We start from the raw sequence: 26384 nt of genomic DNA on the forward strand, positions 1-26384 counted from the left end.
ACAAGAAAACCAACAGCATCAGCTAACCTGGGCTCATAGGTACTCACGGAGACTGGACTGCCAATCAAGGAGACTGTCTGGGTCTGACCTAGGCCCTCTGCACCTATATTACAGTTGTGTAACTTGGCCTTCTTATGGGACTCCTAACAGTGAGAACATGGTCTGTCTCTGACTCTGTTACCTGCCTTTGGGACCCTTTCCTCATACTGGGTTGTCTTATCAAGCCTTAATAAAAGAAGAGATGCCTAGTCCTACAGAAATATGATATGCTATGGATGGTTGATATCTATGGAAGGCCTGCCCTTTTCTGAAGCAAAACAAAGGAGAACTAGATGAGGGAGGAGTTGTTGGGATAGAAGGAAGGGAAAACTGGGACATAAATAAATAAATAAATAAATAAATAAATAAATAAAGACAGCCATGATACACTTTTTAAAAAAGGAAAGAAAAAGAAAATGAGACCCAGGCCAGGCACTGGTGGCACACGCCTTTAATCCCAGCACTTGAGAGGCAGAGGCAGGCAGATTTCTGAGTCCAAGACCAGCCTGGTCTGCAAAGTGAGTTCCAGGACAGCCAGGGCTACACAAAGAAACCCTGTCTCAAAACAAACAAACAAACAAAAAAAAAACAGAGAGAGAGAGAGAGAGAGAGAGAGAGAGAGAGAGAGAGGCCCAGAAGGTATTGAGCTATATAAAGAAAACTCTATTTTTCTGAATATTGGACTCTTACAGTTTCAGAATGAGAACAGGGACACTTAAGAACAACCCACAGTGGAAAGAATCCACATGGTCCTTTGGCAATGAAGGTAGCCTAGGAATGAGTCTTAGAAGGACCCCAGGAAGATACTCACAACTGAACCACATCTTAGAAGTGTAAGGTCCTTAGTATGCTAATGTGAGTTATACAGATGTCACTTTTGAGATATTAATGTAAATGAAATGACTCCTCAGTTAGGAAATCCAGAAAAAAATGCCCTGGAGAGCTTACATTTATTTTTATTTCATGGCAATGAAGAAGTTCATAACAAATAATTTCTGTAGTCATGAATTTGATCAACAGGAAGAAAGATTTTGATCAACTCAAATATTCATTTAAAATATTTATTGAATGTCTAACACTAACTTTATAATGTCCGGCAGTTATCATTATTTACTTTTCTCTTTATTTTCATAATGTTTTTATTGGTTATTTTTGAATTTCACATCACAAAACTTGATCATACTCACTTCCTAATTCTCCCAGATCTGCCCCCAACTATGTTGCCCCCTTAATAAAAAAGAGAGGAAAAAAAAAGAAAAAACAAGCCGGGCGGTGGTGGCGCATGCCTTTAATCCCAGCACTTGGGAGGCAGAGGCAGGCAGATTTCTGAGTTCAAGGCCAGCCTGGTCTACAGAGTGAGTTCTATGACAGCCAGAGCTACACAGAGAAACCCTGTCTCGAAAAACCAAAAAAAAAAAAAAAAAAAAAAAAAAAAAAAAAAAAAAAAAAAAAAAAAAAAAAAAAAAAAAAAAAAAAAAAAAAAAAAAAAAAAAAGAAAAGAAAAGAAAAGAAAAAAAGAAAAAACAAGTCCAATTTGTGTTGCCCGTATACTCAATGGAGCATGGTCAAACTCCAAGAGTTTTCTTTTTTTCTTTTTTTTTTATTTACTCTATCTTGTCTTTTTCTATGTTTTCTTGTAAGATGGTGGAAATATTTCTGAAACAAAGCAGGGCATAATTAAGCTGTGCAATACCATTGATGCAGGAAGCTGACATCATTTGAAGAAGCATCTCATTTCTGATATTTGTTAGTTTTACAATTAAGAGAAAGTTTTTTAATATGTTACTTTGTCTGATTTGTACAGAACTGCTCATGCTAAACAGGAATTATTATCCCCATTTTATCAAGAAGAAAGTAAAAATTTAGTGCAACTAAAAGCTTTGTGTTCCAATTCGTTATAACTGTACCTAGTCCAGCTTTCTTTCTATACACAAAGCTGAATCATAGTTTACTAGACCATTGTTCTCATTGTACTCAGTGGGCCTGGAACACACTCTTAATATGATGCTAAGGCTTATAATATTTTCACTAAAGAATTACCAACAAGATGAAGAGGTTTTATATCACACCTTGAGATTTTTCTGAAAGGGTCTAATTCCCTAGAGTGCATTTCTAAAGGGATATTGAAGCATTGTACTTGTAGTAAGGTACCGATCCTTATATTGTGGAGAAACAGAAGGAGGGTACAAGGTGAAAGAACCCTAGGAAGACGTTCCTACCTGTTGACTTCCTCTCCAACTTCCATTTATATTGGCATCACTGAGGACAATTATGTTTCAAACAATCTCATTCTAGAGCAACAACAATGAGAAGGGTAAAAGGTGAAGAAATCCCAGGATGATGCTCCTACCTGTTGGCTCCAGCTTCTGTTGTATTGATATCACTGAGGATAATTATATCCCCAAACAGAATATCAACATAAAGAAAATTAAAGAACAGAAAGAGCCTCCCCTCACAGAAGTGGAACACGAAGCTGAATCTAAGCATAAAATTCTTTGGAGCTCAAGAATATCATTAATAACTAGGTTCTTTCAGTTCCCATTCTTTCTGGCAGTACTAGTCACCTTGGTATAAGCATATCCATAAACATCACAAAATGGCTCCTGGCATCAGTGAGAATTATATACTTTCTTTATTCATTTTTATCAAGGAAAGAGGAAAATTTCCTAAAGTACAGCAGGATATAATCATTTGGCAGTGTTATCGCATTGGTTCAATCTGGTTCATCTTAGGTTAGGTAACCCCAGATTAATTGAAGGGACATTTCACAGTATAATTGTATTAGGTAAATCAGAGAATACCCATGGAATTTACCCAGGAATAAAGTGACTGTTTTGAGTCACATGTACAGCATGGCAGAAGAATAGACAGTTAAATCTTTTTTTTTTTCTTTTGTTAGAACTCTAGTTAAAAGTGTAGAGGAGCCAAGAGTGCTCAGGACAGACAGATTGATTGTAATGTATTTATACAACTGAGATATATCTTGGGGTACCATGATACTGACTCTCTACATTGCCATGGCCTTGGAGCCCTTAACCTGGGCTCAGTCAATCACCATGTTCCACCACCCCAACTCCTACATTATTAGTCTCTTAAAGGATCTAGCCAGTGCAAGCCTCTTGACTTGTTCTAGTGTAAAGGCTGAAAATTCTTTTCTCTTCTGTAAGGAAATGGTGATATTTGGCTACAAGGCCTGAAAACTGCACTTGCCATCTATTCCTATTAAAAAGAAAGAGAAGGGAGAAATAGCATGAGGAGAATATTGACACACAGTGGATGTGCATCTAGCTCAAAGAATTGCTGACCAGTGATGTCAGATCCTTGAGGACACTGTGAACTTTTGACCCAAATTGTAATGGAAACTCTGCCTTTGATCCTCTAGTGCAATACGTTGATCAGCTTTCAGTATTCTAAATACATCTTAAGATAAATATTCTTCTTCTTGCTATAATATGCAGCCCAAAATGATCCAATCTGATGGAATGTGTCTACTTATAAGGTCTGGGTAAGCTTTGCCTTCTGTGACTGGAGGTGGTTAGATAGATAGTTGGCTGACCATCAGCCCAGGAAGCTGTAAAATGGAACTTCAGGTTTTTTTCTATTAGTTTCAGTGTATCTGTAGTTTTATGTGGAGGTCCTTGATCCATTTGGACTTGAGCTTTGCACAAGGAGATAGGAATGGGTCAACTTGCATTCTTCTACATACTAACTACCAGTTGAACCAGAAACATTTGTTGAAAATGGTGTCTTTTTTCCACCTGATTGTTTTAGCTGCTTTATCAAAGATCAAGTGACCACATTTGTGTGGGTTCATTTCTGGGTCTTCAATTCTATTCCATGGATCTACCTGCCTGTCACTGTACCAATTCCATGCATTTTTAAAATCATGATTGCTGTGTAGTGCAGCTTGAGGTCAGGGATGGTGATTCCACCAGAGGTTCTTTTATTGTTGAGAGAAGTTTTTGCTATCCTGGGTTTTTTGATATTCCAAATGAATTTGGAAATTGCTCTTTCTAACTCTAAGAATTGATTTGGAATTTTGATGGGGATTGCATTGAATTTGTAGATTGCTTTCAGCAAGATGGTCATTTTTACTATATTAATGTTGTGGTAAATTTTAACTCAATTTACCCAATCAATGAATTCACAACTCAATTAATTGGTATAAAAACTACTCACCTAGATTGGGCAGATCTACCACTACACTACTCTATTCCCATCTATTAGATGCCATATGACTTGAGATTTCTCCAAGCCACATGCTTCAGCTCCATCTTCCTTCCGTCTTATACTCCTCTGTTGTCCTCTTTACCAGTCTCCTCCCCTGTCTCCCTTCTCCCCTTTTCCCCAAAACTTTTCAGCTCCACCTTGCCTCCTGCTGCCCAATCATCGACCTTAGCCTTTATTTGAAAGGTTAAGGTGGGGAGAAGATTCACAAGGCACATGTATGAGTGATTTGTTCCTCTTTTGCAGTGTTTTCCAGGAGAGGAGAATTAGCATCAAAATACAAGACCAGGGCTATCCACAACATATTAATCCTACCAATCCATGAGTATGGGAGATCTTTGCATCTTCTGATATCTTCGATTTTTTTTCTTCAGAAACTTTTTCATAAAGATCTTGTTCTTGTCATACAGATCTTTCACTTGTTTAGTTAGAGTCACACCAAGATATTTTATATTATTTGTGACTATTGTGAATGGTGTTATTTCTCTAATTTCTTTCTCAGCCTATTTGTCCTTTGAGTAGAGGAAGATAACTTATTTGATTGAGTTAATTTTACATCCAGCCACTCTGCTGAATAGAAACTAAAGAAAAGGCCATCCAGTAACTATCCCACCTAGGAACTCATCCCATAAACAGTTACCAAACCCAGACACTATTGTGGATGCCAACAAGTGCTTGCTGACAGGAACTTGATATAGCTGTCTCCTGAGATGCTCTGCCAGTGCCTGACAAATAAGGAAGTGGATGCTCATAGCCATCTATTGGACTGAGCACAGGGTCCCCAATGGAAGACCTAGAGAAAGGACCCAAGAAACTGAAAGGGTTTACAGCCCCATAGGGGAAACAACAATATGAACCAACCAGTACTCCCAGAGCTCCCAGGAACTAAACTACCAACCAAAGAGTACACAAGGAGGGACTCAAGGATTCAGCCACATATATAGCAGAGGATGGCCTTGTGGGACAGAGAGACCCTTGGTCTTGTGAAGGCTCAATGTCCCAGTGTAGGGGAATGCCAGGACAGGGAAGAGGGAGTGGGTGGGTTAGTGAGCAGGGGGAGGGGGGAGTATGAGGTGGGCTGGGGTCAGAGGGAAAATGAGGAAAGGGGATAAAATTTGAAATATAAATAAAGAAAATATCTAATAAAAATTTTAAAAAAGGAACTTCACATTGATGAGAGACTGAAGCAGCAATTTCTGAAAGCTATTTCTGTTCTGATATGCAAATAATATACTATGCCAACACAAAAGAAAAAGAAAGCCAAGTAGGTATAGTGTAATACAATCAAAGTAACTTGAATAATGAGAATATCATCCTCTAAAAATGAATTACCAAAGAAATAATATTCACTTATTCATTCATTTGTTCTTCAACCATTTACTTAACCTTAAATATATGCTAGCACTAGAAACTCAATGACAAATAAAGCCAAGATCTTTCTTTCATTGAAGCCACACTCTGGATGTTGTGATGGGACACACTTGTAACCCCAATACTGGAGACACAGAGAAAACAAACCCCATGGGCTCACTGACCAGCCAACCTTACCTACTTGTTGAGTTCTAAGACAGTGAGAGAACTTCTCTCAAAAATATGGATAGCTCCTGAGAATTAACACCTAAAGTTGTCTTCTAGCCTCAATATTGATGCATGTTTACATACATTAAGTGCACCCACAGAAATGTGAACATACACCAACATATAGCAAAGCATACATACACAAAGAAAGAAATAAAGGAGAGAGAGAGAGAGAGAAACCTGGAGGAATATTAGAGATGACTAAGTCTGCCATTCCCATCACAGCATAGAAGAGTATAAGGCCTTGACAGAAAAATAGTTTCAAGGGAAGGGTCTAAGAGAGTAGTACTTAACCTGTGGGTCATGAACTCGTTGGGTGTCAAATCACAGGGGTCAACTACAACCACTGGAAAACACAGATATTTACATTGCAATTCACAACAATAGCAAATTATAGTTATGAAGTAGCACCAAATATAAGTTTATGGTTGGGAGTCACCACAGCATGAGGAACGTATTAAAGGGTCACAGCGTTAGGAAGGTTGAGAAACACTGACCTAAGGTATGTGTAAGAACTTGGAGGCTTGCTTCTGTTAGTTGCCATAACTTTCTGCTCCTGAATTTTAGCCTAGCACTCCTTGGTTTCCCTACCCCCATATGGTTTACATAAGTCCCAATGTGACCAAGTCTGTAGCTCTAGAAGGGACAAGTGGTAGACTTTGGTGGGATCTGTATGGTTGACTCTGCCAACATCAGTGCTTTTCATCTGTAGAGTCATGGCTTCTTCCTTCTAGACTTCAAAGACAACTCAGAAATCCTGATGGCCCTGGCACAGAATTGCCATATGGATGGAACTACCAAAGAAAACTCCCACTAGGATAATGCCAAGTGGAGCTATGAGTGCAAGGCTGACCTCTGGCACTCCGGAATGGCATTCCTTGACATCTTAAGGGAGCTACAGGCACAAGACTCTAACCTGTGATAGGTGTAGGTGGGCTTACACCAGCAATATTGAAGTCTCCAGTGTTCTCTTGAGCCGTGAAGATTGTCCCCCTTCCAGTAAGTCAATGATATTGTCTCAAGTCTGATTTTATAATGTTTGTCTTGATGGATTTGGAGATTATTTGGAACTTGTTACTCCTTTCTTCCTTCCTTTTTTTCACCTTGGCATGAGAATGTCTATTTTGTGCCTCTCTCACTGCTATAAGAAAGCTATGCCATTGACACAGGTGAAAACCAAATAGCTCAGTATTTGTTGATTAACAATGAATCTGCAAGCACCATCAGCTTTATTTGCTTACCAATTATCTTGATTTCTTTGGAAGTCTATGATCATGCTGGTCAGTGTCTTTCATTACAGTATTAATTACTAGTATCTGAATTGTGAGAACCACCAAATCACACACCACACCTTGTACAGTGATATCTGTGCTACAGAATCACTAAAAAGAGGAGAAGTTATACAGTATTTTTGAAAAGAATACGAAGAGGAGGAGAAAGAGAAAACCCAAAGAATCACTTCTGGGATCAGGCTGAAGTTCCCAAACCCAATCGTAATTATAGAGATGTCAGAATGTGGAACTGGAAAGTAAGGGTCTGGATATCTGAGGTTCCCATAAGGGAAGGTCAAAGCAGCAATGATTGAAAGTTTGTAAACAGAATCAGGAGATCATGACCTGGGCAAATCTCCCAGGCAGGGCCTATGATGTATGACAAGGTTCTGTCACTGTGTTAGTGGCCCCTTCAACTATATGTTTTAAGTAAGAGGGCACATTATTCATTAGTCTTGTGCAAATGATAAGCTCACAAGCCTGGTTTCTCTGATATGCTCTTGATGATTACATGTGTTTATATACTCCTAATTAAATTCACAGGTGGCCACTTTTTATGACAATAAACAAGTGACTTATATTGTATTTCACTGTGAATTTCTTCTGGCACAAATAAGAGTCACAGTCTACTTGAGCAATTTATTTAAATTGAGTAACTTTAATATAGAATGACTTATGGTCTAATGACCACTGCTCCACACAGCAGAAAGAACTGGGACTGGGGACTGTCTTCTCTCCACAAGCATAATTTTATTTAAAAAAAAAAAAAAACTTGACAGACCTCAGAAGTAGCAGGGAAGCTGTGATAGGATCCTTTCTATCTATACTTAGGAGGGACAGCAGATTCACAGCCCTCTCTGCACCTTTCTTACAAGCAGAGTGCCTATCTCCAGGGTGTGCTCTGAACTCAGGACTAAGGAAGGATGACTGAACCACAGCCATCTGTGCACAGGTTTTACCAGAGGGGAGCTGGTCTCCCAGAAGTGCTAACACAGGCTTCCAGACCAACAAGAGGAACAAGCTCCAGCCAGAGACAAAAAGAACATCTAAAACCAGAGATCAACAAATGGCAAAAGGCAATTGCAAGAATCTTACCAACAGAAACCAAGACTACTTGGCTTCATCAGAAACTAGTACTCCCTCCACAGCAAATCCTGGATATCCCAAAACAACAGAAAAGCAAGATTTGGATCTAAAATCATATCGTACGATGGGGATGAGGAATTTAAGAAGGACATGAATAACTCCCTTAAAGAAATACAAAAGAACACAGATAAACAGGTTCAAGCCCTTAAGAGGAAACACAAAAATCCTTTAAAGAATTACAGGACAGCACAAACAAACAGGTGAAGGAATTGAACAAAACCATCCAGGACCTAAAAATGGAAGTAGAAACAGTTAAGAAATCACAAAGAGAGACAACTCTGGAGATAGAAATCTTAGGAAAGAAGTCAGGAACCATCATCAGCAGAATGCATGAGATAGAAGAGAGAATTTCATGTGCAGAAGATATCATAGAAAACATTGATACAACAGTCAAAGAAAATGCAAAATGCAAAAAGTTTCTAACACAAAAGATCCAGGAAATCCAGGACACAATGAGAAGTCCAAACCTAAGGATAATAGGTATAGAAGAGAGTAAAGACCTCCAAGTTAAAGGGCCAGTAAATATCTTCAACAAAATTATACAAGAAAACTTCCCTAACCTAAAGAAAGAGATGCCCATGAACATACAAGAAGCCTATAGAACCCCAAATAGACTGGACCAGAAAAGAAATTCCTCCTGTCACATAATAGTCAAAACAACAAATGCACAAAACAAAGAAAGAATATTAAAAAGCAGTGAGGGAAAAAGGTCAAGTAACATATAAAGGCAGACCTATCAGAATTATACAAGACTACTTGCAAGAGACTATGAAAGCCAGAAGATCCTGGGTTGATGTCATACAGAACCTAAAAGAACACAAATGCCAGCCCAGATTTCAACACTTCATTCTCTACAATGGACAGATCATGGAAACAGAAACTAAACAAAGACACAGTGAGACTAACATAAGTTATGAAACAGATGGATTTAACAGATATATATAGAATTTTTTATCCTTAAAAAAAGGATGTACCTTCTTCTCAGCACCTCAAGGTGCCTTCTATAAAATTGACCACATAACTGGCCACAAATCAGGCCTCAACAGATACAAGAAGATTGAAATAATTCCTTGCATCTTATCAGATCACCATGGACTAAGGCTGCTCATCAATAACAACATAAAAAATAGAACGCCCACATACACATGGAAGCTTAACAACACTCTACTCGATAACTTGGTCAAGGAACGAATAAAGAAAGAAATTAAAGACTTTCTAGAGTTTAATGAAAATGAAGCCACAACATACCCCAACTTATGGAACACAATGAAAGCAGTTCTAAGAAGAAAATTAATAGCTTTAAGTGTCTCTAAAAAGAAACTGGAGAAAACATACACAAGCAATTTGACAGCACATCTGAAAGCTCTAGAACATAAAGGAGCAAATTCATCCAAGAGGAGTCAAAGGCAGGAAATAATCAAACTCAGGGCTGAAATCAAGCAAACAGAAACAAGAAGAAGGATACAAAGAATCAACTAAACCAGGAGCTGGTTCTTGGAGAAAAATCAACAAAATACATAAACCCTTAGCCAGACTAACTAGAGGGCACAGAGACAGTATCCTAATTAACAAAATCAGAAATGAAAAGGGAGACATAACAACAGATACTGAGGAAATCCAAAAAACCATGAGATCCTACTACAAAAGCCTATATTCAACAAAACTGGAAAACCTGGATGAAATGGGCAATTTCCTAGACAGATACCAGCTATCAAAGTTAAATCAAGATCAGATAAACAATCTAAACAGTCCCATATCTGCTAATGAAATAGAAACAGTCATTAATAGTCTCCCAACCAAAAAAAGCCCAGGACCAGATGGGTTTAGTGTAGAGTTTTATCAGACCTTCAAAAAGACCTAATACCACAACTCCTCAAACTATTCCACAAAATAGAAACAGAAGGTACTCTACCCAATTAGTTCTATGAAGTCGCATTACTCTTATATCTAAACCACAGAAAGAACTAACAAAGAAAGAAAACCTCAGACCAATTTCCCTTATGAATATCGATGCAAAAATTCTCAATAAAATTCTTGCAAACCGAATCTAAGAACACAAAAATGATCATCCATCATGATCAAGTATGCTTCATCCCAGGGATGCAGGGATACGGAAATACATCAACATAATTCACTATATAAACAAACTCAAAGAAAAAATCATATGATCATCTCATTAGATGCTGAGAAAGCATTTGACAAAACTCAACATCCTTTCACGATAAAAGTCTTGGAAAGATCAGGAATTCAAGGCCCAGACTTAAACATAGTAAAAACAATATACAGCAAACCAATAGCCAACAACAAACTAAATGGAAAGAAACTTGAAGCAATCCCACTAAAATCAGGGACTAGACAAGGCTGCCCACTCTCTCGCTACCTATTCAATATTGTACTTGAACTCTCCTAGCCAGAGCAATTTGACAACAAAAGGAGATCAAAGGGATACGAATTGGAAAGGAAGAAGTCAAATTATCACTATTTGCTGATGATATAATTGTATACTTAAGTGACCCCAAAAATTCCCAGAGAGAGCTCCAAAACCTGATGAACAACTTAAGCAAAATAGCTGAATATAAAATTAACTCAAGCAAATCATTGGCCTTCTTTCCTCTACACAAAGGATAAACAGGCTGAGAAAGAAATTAGGGAAAGAACACCCTTCACAATATTCACAAATTATGTAAAATACCTTGGTGTGACTATAACTAAGCAAGTAAAAGACCTGTTTGACAAGAACTTCAAGTCTCTGAAGAAGGAAATTGAAGAAAATCTCAGAAGATGGAAAGATCTCCCATGCTCCTCAATTGGCAGGATTAATCTAGTAAAAAATGGCCATCTTGCCAAAAGCAATCTACAGATTCAGTGCAATCCCCATCAAAATTCAATTCAATTCTTCACAGAGTTAGAAAGAACAATTTGCAAATTCATCCGGAATAACAAAAAACCCAGGATAGCGAAAACTATTCTCAACAATAAACGAACCTCTGGTGAAATCACAACCGAACCTTAAGCTGTACTACAGAGCAACTGTGATAAAAATTGCATGGTATTGTTACAGTGATAGACAGGTAGATCAATGGAATAGAATTGAAGATCCAGAAATGAATCCATGCACCTATAGTCACTTGATCTTTGACAAAGGAGCTAAAACCATACAGTGGAAAAAAAGACAGCATTTTCAACAAATGTTGCTGGCTCAACTGGCAGTTAGCATGTAGAAGAATGCAAATCAATCCATTCCTATCTCCTTGTACAAAGCACAAGTCCAAGAGGATCAAGGACCTCTACATAAAACCAGATACACTAAACTAATAGAAAAGAAACTGGGGAAGAGCCTGCACATGGGCACAGGGGAGAACTTCCTGAACAGAACAACAATAGCTTATGCTCTAAGATCAAGAATTGACAAATGGGACCTCATAAAGTTGCAAAGCTTCTGTAAGGCAAAAGACACTGTCAATAGGACAAAACAGCAGCCAAGAGATTGGGAACAGATCTTTACCAATCCTATATCTGATAGAGGGCTAATTTCCAATATACAAAGAATTCAAGAAATTAGACTCCAGAGAGCCAAATAACCCTATTAAAAAATGGGGTACAGAGCTAAACAAAGAATTCTCAACTGAATGGCTAAGAAGTACCTAAAGAAATGTTCAACATCCTTAGTCATCAGGGAAATGCAAATCAAAACAACCCTGAGATTCCACCTCACACCAGTCAGAATGGCTAGGATAAAAAACTCAGGTGACAGCAGATGCTGGAGAGGTTATGGAGGAAGAAGAACACTCCTTCATTCCTGGTGGGATTGCAAGTGGTATAACCACTCTGGAAATTAGTTTGGCGGTTCTTCTGGAAATTGGACATAGTACTACCAAAGGACCCAGCTATACCACTCCTGGGTATATATCCAGAAGATGCCCCAATATGTAATAAGGACACATGCTCCACTATGTTCATAGCAGCCTTATGTATAATATCCAGAAACTGGAAACAACCCTGATGTCCCTCAACAGAGGAATGGATACAGAAAATTTGGTACATCTACACAATGGAGTACTATTCAGCTATTAAAAAAATGAATTTATGAAATGCTTAGGGAAATGGATGGATCTGGAGAATATCATCCTGAGTGAGGTAAGCCAGTCTCAAAAGAACACACATGGTATGCACTCTGATAAGTGGTTATTAGCCCAGAAGATTGGAATACAGGAAGAACCACCCACAAACCACAAGGAACTCAAGAAGGAAGACCAAAGTGTGGATACTTCATTCCTTCTTAAAAGGGGGAACAAAAATACCCATGGGAGGAGTTGCCAAGGCAAACCACGGAGCAGAGATTGAAGGAAGGACAATCTAGAGACTGCTCCACCTGGGAATCCTTCCTATATTCAATCATCAAATCCAGACACTATTTTGGATGCTGGAAAGTGCCACAATCAGGCCCAGGAGCCTGATATAGCTGTCTCCTGGGAGGCTCTGACAGTACCTTACTAATACAGAAGTAGAGTCTCACAACCATCCATTGGACTGAGTACAGGGTCCCCAATGTAGGAGATAAAGAAAGGATCTAAGGAGCTGAAGGGTTTGCAGTCCCTTAGGACGAACAACAATATGAACCAACTAGTACCCTCAGAGCTCCCAGGGACTAAACCACGAACCAAAGAGTACACATGGTGGGACTAATGGCTCCAACAGTATATGTAGTAGAGTATGGCCTAGTCGGTCATCAATGGGAGGAGAGGCCCTTGGCCCTATGTAGGTTTTATGCACAAGTGTAGGGGAATGCCAGGGCCAGGAAGTGGGAGAGGGTGGGTTGGTGAGTAAGGGAAGGGGGGAGGGAACAGGGTTTTTTGTTTTGTTTTTATTTGTGTGTGTGTGGTTTTTGTTTTTGGAGGGGAACCTGAGAAAGGAGATATCATATGACATGTAAATACAGAAAATATTTATAAAAATAAAACTTACTTCAATCCAATTGCTACAGTTGGAAAGGAAATTTTCCCTCAGGTTGAACTGAACTTTAATCTTACTCATATCCAACTTAGATATTTAGATGAAACACTGAGCATAGATTTTAACGTGGATGCGCTAACTAATCAAAGACTGACGAGCTATTAGGAGAACATGAACATACGTTATATATGCAAAAGACATATTTGAGGTGCCCTGGAGAAATTCTATGGTTTGCATGTTTACATACCTTCCAAAATTTCTGTAGAAACTTAATCCCAATGTGACAATATTGTGAAGCAGGATGTTTAGAAGATGAGCACACAATGAGGACTGTTCCTTCAAACATGGCATTAGCAGGTTACGAAAGAACTAGAAAGGATATGTCAGTCTAGCCATTTTTTTTTGCTGTAGGTATATTCCCTTTTCACCTTCTGCATTCCCATGTGAGCATCATCCCAGAAGCAAGAAACAATCAGTACCAGGCACTGACCTGCAGGCATCTTGATCAAGAGCTTCAGACTCGCAGAACAGTAAGATATTTTTGTCTTTCATAAATATCCAGCACGGGTCCTCTGACTTTTAGTACCAGAAGGTAGCAACCTGATTTGTAAAGAGTGTAAAGAAAGATGTGAAGGCTCTGATATTGGAAAAGTATGGAGCTAGAGAAACATTGCATTCTGTTTTCACTATTGGAGTTCTATTGAATACTGGTGGAGCTGCAGACTCCTGAGAAATCCTAAGAGGTGAGGTAATAAACTATGTCCCACAAACACTTACCTGAAGATTAAACAAGATCATTTCTTAAGGATCAGACACAATTCTGAACCATAAAAGATACTGACTCTTATTCAAGCCAGGACACTTAAGCTTGTCTTTAAAGTCTTCCATCTTTTCACCAAATGTGAGCTTATAATCCCTTTTGTCTTTGTTTAAATGAGACACTTCCTTAACAGGAATGTGAAAACATGAAGAAAATGAGTTTTTCTTGGTTACTCAATATCTTCCAATTGGCCTCAAATGGTTACCCCGTCTTCTTCTTTTGTGGCTTATTATAAACATATCTGAAGAAGTCTTCTTCTATTTGTGCCATGCTGACATAGAAATAGATTAATCAATGTACAAAATAGTCTAGAAATGGAAACAGTACAGTGGAGCATTTGATTCATATTAAAGGAGATATTACCCATCAGTGAGAAAAGAAAAGGTATTTTTGGGACCAGTGAATAGCAATTTAAAGAGAAAATCCATTTTAGGCCTCTGCTTCAGTTCATATAGAAAAATCAATTCTAGATGGGTTGCATAATTAAATACTTTAAAATACCCAAACTTTAGAAAAACTAGGGAAAAGGAGAAAAAAATAAGGATTTAATCTCTGGGAGAGTAAGAGCTTCCCAAAGCTTACCAAAGCACTGCAATAAAATACAGAGATCAACAGATTCAATGACTCATCCAAAGTCATGCAAAACCTAAAGCCAGACTGACATTGTAGCTACAGCAAATAGTGATGAAATTTTTACTTATTCTATAGGTGACTCACATTCATCAACATAAAAGAATGGTGAGCTTTAGATCAATGAATGAACAAAGATACAAAAAGGCCATGGGAGAACTTGATCTGATAAACAAGCCTGTGGGACAAGGTTGAATCACACTAGCAACTAAAAAATGAGAACATTAGAATTATAACAATTTTATAAGATTTATTTTTATATGTGTGTGCCTGTGTGCATGCATGCATGTGTTCCTATGCATGTTCATGTGTGTGCACACACATGTTGGTTCTTTTAGAGGCAAGAAGGTACTGGATCCCCTGAAATTATAGGCATCTATGAATCACCCAGCCTGGGTACTGAAAACAAAACTTCAGTCCTTTACAAAGCAGTAAGAGCTCTTACTTCTAAGCCATCTCTTTAACTACCCCCAAAATAATGAATTTTAAGACAATACAATTAGCAAATTTCTGTTTTAAAATATTAATATTCAGGGTTTGGGAAGTAGCTCAGTGTTTACAAACAAATGCTGATCTTCCAAAGGACCAAGATTTGATTTTCAGCACCCATACCAGGCAGCTTACAGTGTGGCATGTCACGCTAGCTCCAGGGGGATCCAATTCCTCTAACCTGCACAAATATCCACATACTCCCCAAGAGACATATACACATGATTAAAATGAATTTATAAATGTGAATATTTGATACTATGTAAGACAGAAATTTTAATACTTATCTAGTACATGAAATAGTATGTATCTACAAAGTAAAGCTTTTATAAAACATTTTGATAAATTATACTTAGACAGTTGAAAATATTTCATACCATTTTGGGCTGTATTTCCAACTTTCAAAATCTAAGCTGGAAGTCATTATTAATGTTAAGGGTTGAAAAAAAAATACACAAGTGAGGAAGACTTTAACTTTAGGCTCACTCTAACACCATTCTAAATAATTGTAAATAACATGAATAATAAAAATAAATTGAGGTTATTTTGATGTGTTCATCCCTGCTTTATATTGTTAGCAAATATATTGTCAAGGGTTGCTGAAGGAAATGAATAATCAACTCAAATAAAAATTATTTGACAAATGTTTACAGAAAACACTATCATGGTTTGTATAAGAAGTGTCCCTAAAAGACTCAGGTGCTGGATTCTTGGTTCCTAGCTGGTGAATGTCTCTGCCACATAGATTCCTTAGATTACCATATTGTCACATTCATGATTTAGGACCATTATTGAGGAGAATAAACTAGAGAATGGAGGCTTATAGGAGGAATTAACTCACTGGGACCATGTCTCTCATGAATATTCCAGTCCCCTGGCCTGTTTGTGTCTTATTCTTTTCTTATTCCTGGCAATGATGAAGTGACAAACATCCTCTATTTTATGTTTTTACCATGTCATGATGTTCTGCACCTAGGGCCTATAGCCATGGTACTCATAAGCTGTGACCTGTAACCTTTTCCACTCCTGACTCAGGTCCCAAAATGACGACTCTGAGAAATTATTTATGAATTAATGACTAGTCTGCAAGTTTTGGTTTGTTCTCTGACTAGCTCATAACTTAATTAACCTGTTTATTCTATTCTATGAGTGCCACATGGCTGATTTCCTCTCCTCAGAGTCATTTATATGTCTCCTCAGAGTTTGGGGCAAATCTGTTCCCACACCTGATGCTGAGAGTGTCTCCCTACTGGAACTCCCACTTCCTTCTTCCTGCCTCAGCTAATATAACCATCAGCTTTTTTTTGACATGTGATGCATATGGTACACAAGAGATTCTCTCCACAGTGACCTCTGAACCTGTGAGCCAAAATAAGTCCTTCTGTCTCTTGGTTGTTTCTCTCAGTTATTTTGTCATACTTGCATGAAATTTAGGGACAGTATGGGATACAAGGGGATCTGTGTCAAAACCAACAAAATAAACAAAGATAGAGTTGGTGCTTGCTGCCAAGACTTAAGACCTGAGTTCAATCCCCAGGTTCCTATGGTAGAAGGAGACATGTGACATACATACAGATTCACACAATCCCTAAATGAATGAATAAGTGAAACTTAAGATGAACCTGAAGACTTCACTTTCCTTGCTATAGGATTAGATCCAAAGTCAGATATAAACTGGTGCTAGATGTTATGGTAAGAGCAATTAATACTTTAAACATTTCTTGATTTTTGTAGCATGAATGTGGCTACTAACACAGAAGTTTGAGCAGGGAAGGAAAATCCATACTTTGATTGTGGGTCTATCACTGTTAGAACAAAGAATTTTGTTATTCAAGAAGTATGGAATGCAAGGACGAAGGAATCAACATGTTTTTAACCGATAGCCTTCTGCTTACCCCTGTATTGATGTCATTTCTAAAGTTTAAAGTCAGTCTGACAAGTTAGATGTGCAGCTTTGCTTCAGTCAGGCCAGCACTGATGAAGGGAAATCCATGATGTTGAGACCCCAAGAACTCCTCCTTCTCTTGAGAGGAATGTTTTGTTTATAGGATTCTTGAGGAAGCCACAAAGCACCCAGGAGCCAACAAGCATTCACAAGATATTCTAATATGAATGCTTAATAGAAGCTTTCTTGGTGATGAATACCCTCAAGTAATGATTTATATGGAATATAAATGTCTTCACCCATCCTAGGAGCATATGCATTACAGAACTTTTTATCCCTAATTTTCAGATATCCTTACCTCAAGAAAGTCTACACTGCTCCTGAGTCAGCCTAGACCTGTAGCTCAGACCATCTCATCTAGCACATGAGTTGGGTAGCTAGATACAGTGTTCAAGTTTACCCACTGAAATACTTTCCTTCATTGATCTACTTCAAAGTTAAGGTAAAGACACTTGTCACCAAGCCTGAAAACCTAGATCCCACATGGTAGCAGGAAAGAAACAACACTTAAAAGCCGCCCTTTGATCCTCACTTGTGTACACTGGTGTATGTGTGCCCATTTACATACACTCAAATCCATAAATCAATTAAAATAAATGAATGTTTAAAAACTTATGAAAAAGAAAGACTGATGCCATTCATGCTCAGTGATTACCTCACAGCCATATATATGTAGACAGCATTAAATAGACCCAGTGAGCATTATGTTTCAAAAGAGAGAGCCCTGAAGTTGAGAGGGAAAAGTGGTAAGAGAAATAGGGAAGAAATTAACCTGTCATAGTACCTATGAGAGGTACAGAAGAGGGACAGAAGAGATGGAGGGACAGAAGAGGAGGAGGAATTTGATCAAAACACAATATATGTATAAATGTTAAATAAAATAATTTTAAAAAGAAAAGCAGATGAGCACCAGCCATCTACTTCCACTTTATGCTCCCATGTTTCACAGATACTTCATTAAACCCTGTCACTGAGAAGCACTTATGAAGTCAAAGATGCAAGCTGAAAAAGAACCAACTAAGCTGGAGAGGAAGTCTAAGGTCACCAGTGACCCTGTGGAGCAGTTGGCTTTTCTTTTACAGAACAGTTGAGACCAAGTCTCATACATTCCATTTATACTCTATAATGTAATGCTTCTATAAACATCAATGTTATATATCAGTGTGGCAAATAACAACAAGGATGTGAAAGACAGCTTAGTTCTCACGGTCACTTAATATCTCATAGGTAGACATTCAGTCCCTACCAGGGTTCAGTGATACACTTCAAATGGAAAATAATTGTTGCAGAAACAGGATTCCTTACAGACATCAAGTATAAAGCCCCTTCCGTGGCTTTTCAGGGGATCCATAGTCAACACTTACTATATATGTCTCCAGTAGCAATGGGGCTAGGGCATCTCAAATGTCTAGAACACTGCACTGGAAATCCAGCTTGTTACAAGTATTAGTTTATTCTGAGACTCATGCAAACCAGTTAACATTATAAGCTACTCAATAAATGGATCAGAGGAGCATATCCAATATGATGTCCGTTGCTTGACAAATGCAAAAAGACCCATGGAATGCTGCTACATGTGTACTTTTCATTCTGGGGGATGATGTAAAAGACAACAACCTATATTATTTCAATGGCACACTACTTAGAAGCACAAAGCCAACAGACCATAGAAACTGTCAGTATGATAGGCAAATGAAATTTAACAGCATTTAATCTTCTCTTCTAACTCTGCCATGATGTATGTGCCATGATGTATGTGGAAGTTGGCATGATGTTTTAGTGACACAGATGGAGATAATATGTCATGAAGATGATGCTGCCCCCTCTAGGTAAGCACAGAGAAGAATCCTACTCCTTCAGGAGAGAGGAAGAAAAAACACTAATTGGAACATTAAAGGACAAAGTTACACAGAGAAGACGTTCTTGAAGGAGCCTTCCTATTCAGCTGATGGCTGCTATGAACATACAGAAAGGAAACAGGAAGAGAAAAATAACCCACTGTCAGTCTCTCCCTTCTGTCTGATGTCCTAGTAGGACTCTCCATTAATCAAGTGCCATCTGGAAACCAGGGGAAAAAGAAACCAATGATGTGTCCCACATACAGAGTCCCAGGATGCAGAGCAGAGCAAAGCTAAGAGAAGATGTCCAATAGTGTTGGGGGAAACAAGGTATAGATTTTTTTCTGTGATGACTGAGATTAACAGTAGGTATAGAAGTTAGTAGAAATTAACAAAATATTAATGTTACCTTACAAATGTTTTATTACCTTCACAAATTCATGTCCCAAACTGTGCTTTAAGCTTGATGGTAGGATCATTTGCAATAGGCAGCATGACTATTACATAAAACTCCCAATCCTCAATTCAACCAGTGTTGTAGTATACAAACAAGTATTTTATTTTTAAAATCATAAGACATGAAGAACAGCAAATGGCACACTTTTCAAGGGCATAAGGAAAAAGAAACTATTTACTGAAGCTGGTAATATTCTGAACCATGAAGCAAGTCTTAACAACCATCAATAGGCTAGACTCATATAAGCTATGTTCTCTGGCCAAAGTGGAAATGAGATAAGCATTAGTATTAATAAGACAACTAGAGCATTCCAACATGATTAGAAACTGAGCAGTGTGCTTCTATATAACCCTTCAGTCAAAAAAGAAATCACAATGGAAATTAGAAAGCATTTTCAACTGAATGATAGTAAAAATGATTTCCATATTGAGAGAGAATCTCATCATTTTAGATGCATTTTTTAGGGTAGAGATAAAAACCATAAAAATAATCTACATATCCTTCTTCAAGGACTAGCAAAAAGACATATTTAAACCTAAGCAATCATAAAAAATAAATAATGACAGAACTTTATAAAATAAAGTATAAATATACAAATATACAATAAATATATGAAAATAAAGTCACTAGAAACAAGTTCAAGGTTGATTATTAGAAAGCCTTACTAAATAAATAAGTAAAAGATTCCTTAGAGATGTCAATGAAGAGAAAAGAAAGAAAACTCAAATGATCAATACAGAAGTAGAAAAGTAGAATTGAGAGACTTAGGTGAGCAGCCAATAACAATACTTGTTATAGTGTTGACCAAAGCAGAGTATGGATTTGTGTCAGGCTGCAAGGGTGACTACAACAGAAAATCTCAGTCTTCTGCATTTTCTCCAGATCTGAAGCAGCATTTGCTTCTAGAACCATTCACTAATAAAGTATCCAGAATCCCAAGCATGACCCACCCCAAAAGACCACATATATTATACACTATCGTAGTTCTGATCTCTTTGCAAAGGATGCTATGGCATTTGGTTTGGTGACAGCATCTTGAAGGACAAGTCCTTTGGCTTGAAACGATTTGTCTATCTACTCCAAAACTCATGTTTAAAGTTAATTGTTATTGTAGTGGTGTTAGAAGGTAGAGTCTCTGATGGGTGACTAAATCATGAAGCAGTTAAAGCATTTTAGAAGATAGTGAAGTCTCAATCTTAGTTACTTCAAAAGCATTGCGGCTATAAGGTCAGGCTGCTTCTTTCATATTTCTCCTTGCACAAGTCTATGTACTTTCACTTTCCACCAGGAGTTGAAGCAGCACAAGACCTTCACCAGGAAGTGAGAGCCGGTGCCATGCTTTTGAACTTCCCAAACTCGAGAACCAAGATCTCATTAATAAACCTCTGGGCCTTATTGTTGGAAAAAATAAATCATGGAAAACAAAAATACCTATACATTTCAAGCACGGCTGGGTACAGCTATAGCACTGAGCTGCCCTGTGCTGCCTCTAACAGAATGGAGTTATCTGAATACCAGGCAATAAATGCAATCCTGGACCAAACCCAACTTCTTGGTTCCACTGTCAGGACAATCAACCAATGGTTATCCCTTGAATGTAAAACTGAAACTGGTGGTTATCAGTTGAAGTAACCCCCAAATTGAGTTGTTGGCCTATAAAACAAGAGAAAATTGTAATCCTCTGAAACTACCCTTATAATCCAAGATCATAAAGAAAACTAGGGTCATGCCACAGAAGGGATGGCAGAGACCAGTGCCATTTTCAAAGATCTAGAGAATGCAGAGGTGATGGGCTCTGCCATGACTCTGCTTAACTTGTAGTCTAGCAGGAAACAGGTGGAGCCATGGGAATGGCTCTGGACTTCCATAACCTCAAGCGGGTTTTAGTAAGCCTAATTATAGTTGTAAGGGATGCTACTCTTGCTACATCCAATGAATGCAGGCACAAACCCAAGCTCAGGAGCCATGGTACTCTTTTCTAAACCTGAGGGGAAATAACCAGATCATAGCATGCTCACATGGACTAGCAATGACAAAACCACATATTTTTCTTTAGGGATATGTTAAAGTTTCTATTCCCTGACATAATGTAGTCAGAAGTGATGTGAACCCCCACCCCCACCCCCGAGAAATTTCATATAATATTAGGTTCAGATATTAGGTCAAACATTCTGCTGCTCAGGCAAAATGAATGTGAGATATTCGACATGCCAATGGCTTTGATAAAGCCCCTGTGACTCTGAAAGACAATAAAAAAGAAACATAAGAAAGGCATAAGTTCTTGATACTTCAATAAATTTATTAGAGCATCCAACAGCTTGGAGGATACACTGGTGCCTGTTTCAAAGTAAAATATTCTTTTTAAAAATCTGCATCTTGTGTCCCTTATTTCAAAGGAGGTCTGGTTTCTACTGGTCTTCTTCATATACTGGAAGCAACACATTTTAGATTTTGAAACAGTGAGACAAACTATCTGAAACGTGTGCTGACCAACCATAAGAAAAAGTCATGGGCAATCCTTCATAACACAGAAATAGTACATTAAGGACCAATCTGAAAGAACGAGAAAATTATTTAGCCAAGAATCACAGACCCTCATGTCACTCAGTCTGGCTTGATGATGGCCTTACACAGATGGCCATAGGATGGAACCTCCTGCTACTGACTGAGAGAATAGAGGGAAAAAGCCTGAGCTCTGGTTCCATATGGGCTAATGTCATGTATAAACACCCAAATGACAGAAGTTGCTGTGCGGACTTACTCCGATAGCCTCAAAAGTCAATGGCAAAGGTCAATCTTTGAAATGAACTCAACTTTGGATGACGTTCTGGGACATCATTTCCTTATGTGGAAGGGGAATAAAATTGTTTGAAGACAGGGGCCAAAAGTTAATGGAATGATTGGCTGATCAAAGATCTAAAAGGAAATTGATTGAAAGATCAGAGAGAAGGAGGTCCTGGTTAGAATCAGAGGTTTGAATATAGGAGATTAGACACAAAGTAACACCCACCAGAGAGGTGTATCATGGCCACTGACTAAACAGCACAGTAGACACCATGACTCACCAGCTGTTTCCAACTACTTTGTTAGGATAGCCCCTTTATTGGAACAAAGTGCTTTTGCATAAGTGACCACAGTGACAAAACTGGGGTTATACTTGCATCTAACCTGTGAGTGTTCACTTATTAAGACTGACCTAGGTACCATTGTTGGCACAAAGTCCAACCTGCATCAAGAAGCCAGCGCTGAACTCCCAGGAGGCATCTGTTTCTGGAAAAGAGCAAGAGACATTTGTAGGGTGGTGACTAAACTGAGTCGCATCAATCCCAAAAGCACCAGTCTCTCATCTCATGTAAGAGAGACATATTATGGGCAAAGATTTGCCTTGGCTGACTACAAGGCCATAGTTAATACCACCATATATGGGAATTTACACATTCCCAACAAATCAATATTGTATTCCTATATAACAGGCCAACGATCCACTGCAGAGCTACATGAGCCCATTGTTATAGGATTACTGCTCTTTATCAGATGTCACCATCAAGAAGATGCCAGTTTGATATGTGCTCTAACATTGAGTTTCACTGGTCGTCTCAACTTAAACACTATACTAAGTCATCTGTAGGATCATATCTGAGTCAATGTCACTCCATCCTACAGGCCATTCATTGTATGTCACTCAAGTCAAAGACCTTTATATGGAGGCCACATTCCAAACAGGATGAAATAATAGGTCTACTAAACAAAAGAATGCAAGAAGAATGGTCCTGTTTATCATGAATTCTAGTAATAGGAAGTGTTTGTGCTGTCCATGAATGAAACTGTTCAAGATTATAGTATTGGCATCCAAAGAGCTATAAATTATCTGTCCTCCTCAGTCCAGTGGAATCTTTATTCAAGAAAAATGCAAGAAAAAGACACTATACTGCCAAGGCTAATTAATTTGGGTTAGTAGGTACAAAGGGGATAATACTTACAAGTAGCCATGGAAGGAATACATGCGGGGTTCAGATGACCCTCTCTGTGCCTCTGAGTACACAGTTGTCTTAACTCCACATATAACCCTGAAAGACTACAATAACCTCAACCTGAGTGGGAGGTTGTCTCAAACTCATCAGTGATGAAGTGGGTCATGCTGCTAGCAGAATAGGGTTGAGAGCACAAGGCAGTTAGAATGTGCAGGAGAGTGTAGAGGACATGGCATCTAGAAGCTATTTTGAAGTCTATCATATGAATGGAATTTAGATAATCTTATCAATCTCTGAATTCTAAGTTCCTTCAGAGGAAGAAAACAGGTCTGGAAGAGCCATTCTCTGAACATATTATGTAGATATAGGTTCATGATCTCAAAAGGTAAGTTGTGGTAGACCCAAGACCAGGCTCCTTTCTTTACCTTCAAAATGATTCATTGTGTAGTGACGTGATCGATGGTGACATAAAAGTTCAAATTCAATGCTTTCACAGGGTAACTCCAAATTTGAGCCTAGACTATTCTTATCTCAGGAGAACTCCAAGTCATCCATTGAGCAAAATGATCTAAATAGCTCAACCATGTTTACTCAGTGGGAAACTTCTCTGGTAGGTATTCCTCCTCCTCTTCCTAAGCCTGCTCCTTTGTTTTTTAAGAAAATAAGTTTCTCAATCCAACTCTGTGTCTTGGTATGTTTCTTGGTTTCTCTGACAACTCTGCTGTCATTAGCATGTTATGGAAACCCCGGCTAACATTAGGAAAGCATTCAAATTCTAAAACTTGGTAATTTGTTCTGCCAGTATATATATATATATGATATATATATATATCATATATATACACACATATATATACATATATATATATACATATATATATATATATATGTATATATATGTGTGTATATATGATCATGTTCTACTGTGTAATTATAATATATACATATGATCATGTTCTACTGTGCATTTTTATAAAATATAATTGTTGATAAGGTAAGGTTTATATTTTTATTTCCTATTTGTTCTTTATCTTTAAAAACGATTCCTTTTGTCTCTCTATTCCTGTTTCATCATAAAACATATCAATATAGCTTGTATTAACTAATTCTAACATAATTTTGACAGAACATGAACTTTTGTTGCAAGATAACCCTACGTTCCACCTATCATTAGTATTATTATTGTCACATCAATACCATTTTATATGTATGTACTGAAGATTCCATTGTCCTTTAAATAAGAGGTATTAAGATTATGAACAAATACTTTTATGGTGCTTTTTATATACATTTATCAGTCTTCTTTGCTTTGGGTGTAGATTCAAATTACCATCTAATGTCCTTCCATTTCTGCTAAATACTCCCTTTTGTATTTCTAAAAATAATGTGGCAGCTCTAGAAATCAACCCTCAGATTGTGTTGTTAATGCTGATGTTGCTATTACAACTGTTGGTACTTAATGACTTCCCTGAACTAATTTTGTGAACTCTGTATCTGTTGTTAAATAAGGTCACTGGAGCCTTTGCTTCAGTGGTCAGAAATTCCCTTAATTGCTTTGAACCTGAATAACTACCAGTCACTGGTCTAAATGTCTCTTTGGCTACTTCTCCAAAGGTTCAGCAAACAGCTTACAACTCTGTCTCAGCCTTCTTTTGTCCTTTACACAGCAAGTCAAGACCAGTCTGCTATGACACATTAGAATCTTTTAAAAATTGTGTGTGTGCGTGTGATATATATGGATACTCGTAGAGGAAAAGAACATGTGCATATGTAGAGCTCAGAGGATCTTGGGAGTCGACCCTCACCCTCTTCCTTATTTGATTCAGTGTCTTCTTGTTCATTGCTACATATGCTAGACAAGCTGGACAGTGACTTCCCTGGTTTCTCCTGATTTTTTTTTCCATATCTCTGTAGAAGCACTGGGGTCAACAAACTAACACTCACATGACTAACTTTACATGGTTCCTAAAGATCAGAACCAAGTCTGTATGTTTGTGTGACCAGTGAACTAGCTAACTAAACCACCTACCAAGCTGAAGTTTTAGAGTCTTTTAGAAATAGTAATGTTTCTTAAGTTAGTTCAGGGTCCAGTTACCTGTGACAGTGCCTGGTATGGAATAAATATTTTATTCTTTTGAAATACTACTGGCTGTATACTCAGAGAGCTAGGACATCTTGACCTCTCTGCTTTTCGGTAGATAGTGGTTAGTAGTTTATGATACAAAATAAAATGTAGTTCCTTTAATAAGATTATATATCATAGGCTCTAATATGCCCAGGATCAGAGGTGAGGAGGACATCTGTCCCAACACCAGGAGTAACTGGGACCAGCGGGACTAGGCACACAGGAACTCCACCAGCCCAGTGGCTCAGGTTCCTTCCAGTCCCACAACACCCAGAAGAAGCTCCATTCCCAGGCGCTCTAACACGCCCAGGATCAGAGGTGAGGAGGAGATAACATCTGCCCCAACACCGGAGTAACTAGGACCAGCAGGACCCAGGCACACAGGAACTCTGCCAGCCCAGTGGCTCTGGTTGCTTCCAGTCTGTCTGGGCTGGCCAGGACCCTGAGCAGACCTTGGGCACAAACTATGAAGTCATTCCCAAAACACCCAGAGGAAGCTCCACTCCCAGATACTCTAACAAGCCCAGGGTCACAGGATCCCAGAATCACAGGATCACAGAGACAGCTTGACTCTGAGGAGTTCTGACACAACCAGGATCACAGGAAGGACAGGCTCCAGTCAGATTTACCAAGGGCAGGTAGCAGTAGAGATAACCAGATGATGCGGGGCAAGCATAAGAATGTAAGCAACACAAACCAAGGTTACTTGTCATCATCAGAACCCAATACTCCCACCATTGCAAGTCCTGGACACTCCATCACACTGGAAAAGCAAGATTCAGATATAAAATCACTTCTCATGATGTTGATACAGGACTTTAACAAAGACATAAATAGCTCCCTCAAAGAAATACAAGAGAACACAGGTAAACAGCTAGAAGCCCTTCAAGAGGAA

At 38.3% G+C, this 26384-nt stretch overlaps 1 long non-coding RNA gene across 9 annotated transcripts in view; it reads left to right on the top strand.

Annotated features, from left to right (window-relative positions):
• LOC116069578 overlaps positions 1–26384 on the top strand; it is a 315340-nt gene that overhangs the window by 180996 nt on the left and 107960 nt on the right. For all 9 annotated transcript variants that reach the window (XR_004110041.1, XR_004110048.1, XR_004110044.1 and 6 more), the window contains one exon: positions 13626–13744. This is a non-coding gene — a long non-coding RNA (uncharacterized LOC116069578). The remainder of the gene's footprint in view (positions 1–13625; positions 13745–26384) is intronic.

The sequence above is a fragment of the Mastomys coucha genome, unplaced genomic scaffold (genome assembly GCF_008632895.1).
Source record: "Mastomys coucha isolate ucsf_1 unplaced genomic scaffold, UCSF_Mcou_1 pScaffold22, whole genome shotgun sequence".
Classification (NCBI taxonomy): domain Eukaryota; kingdom Metazoa; phylum Chordata; class Mammalia; order Rodentia; family Muridae; genus Mastomys; species Mastomys coucha.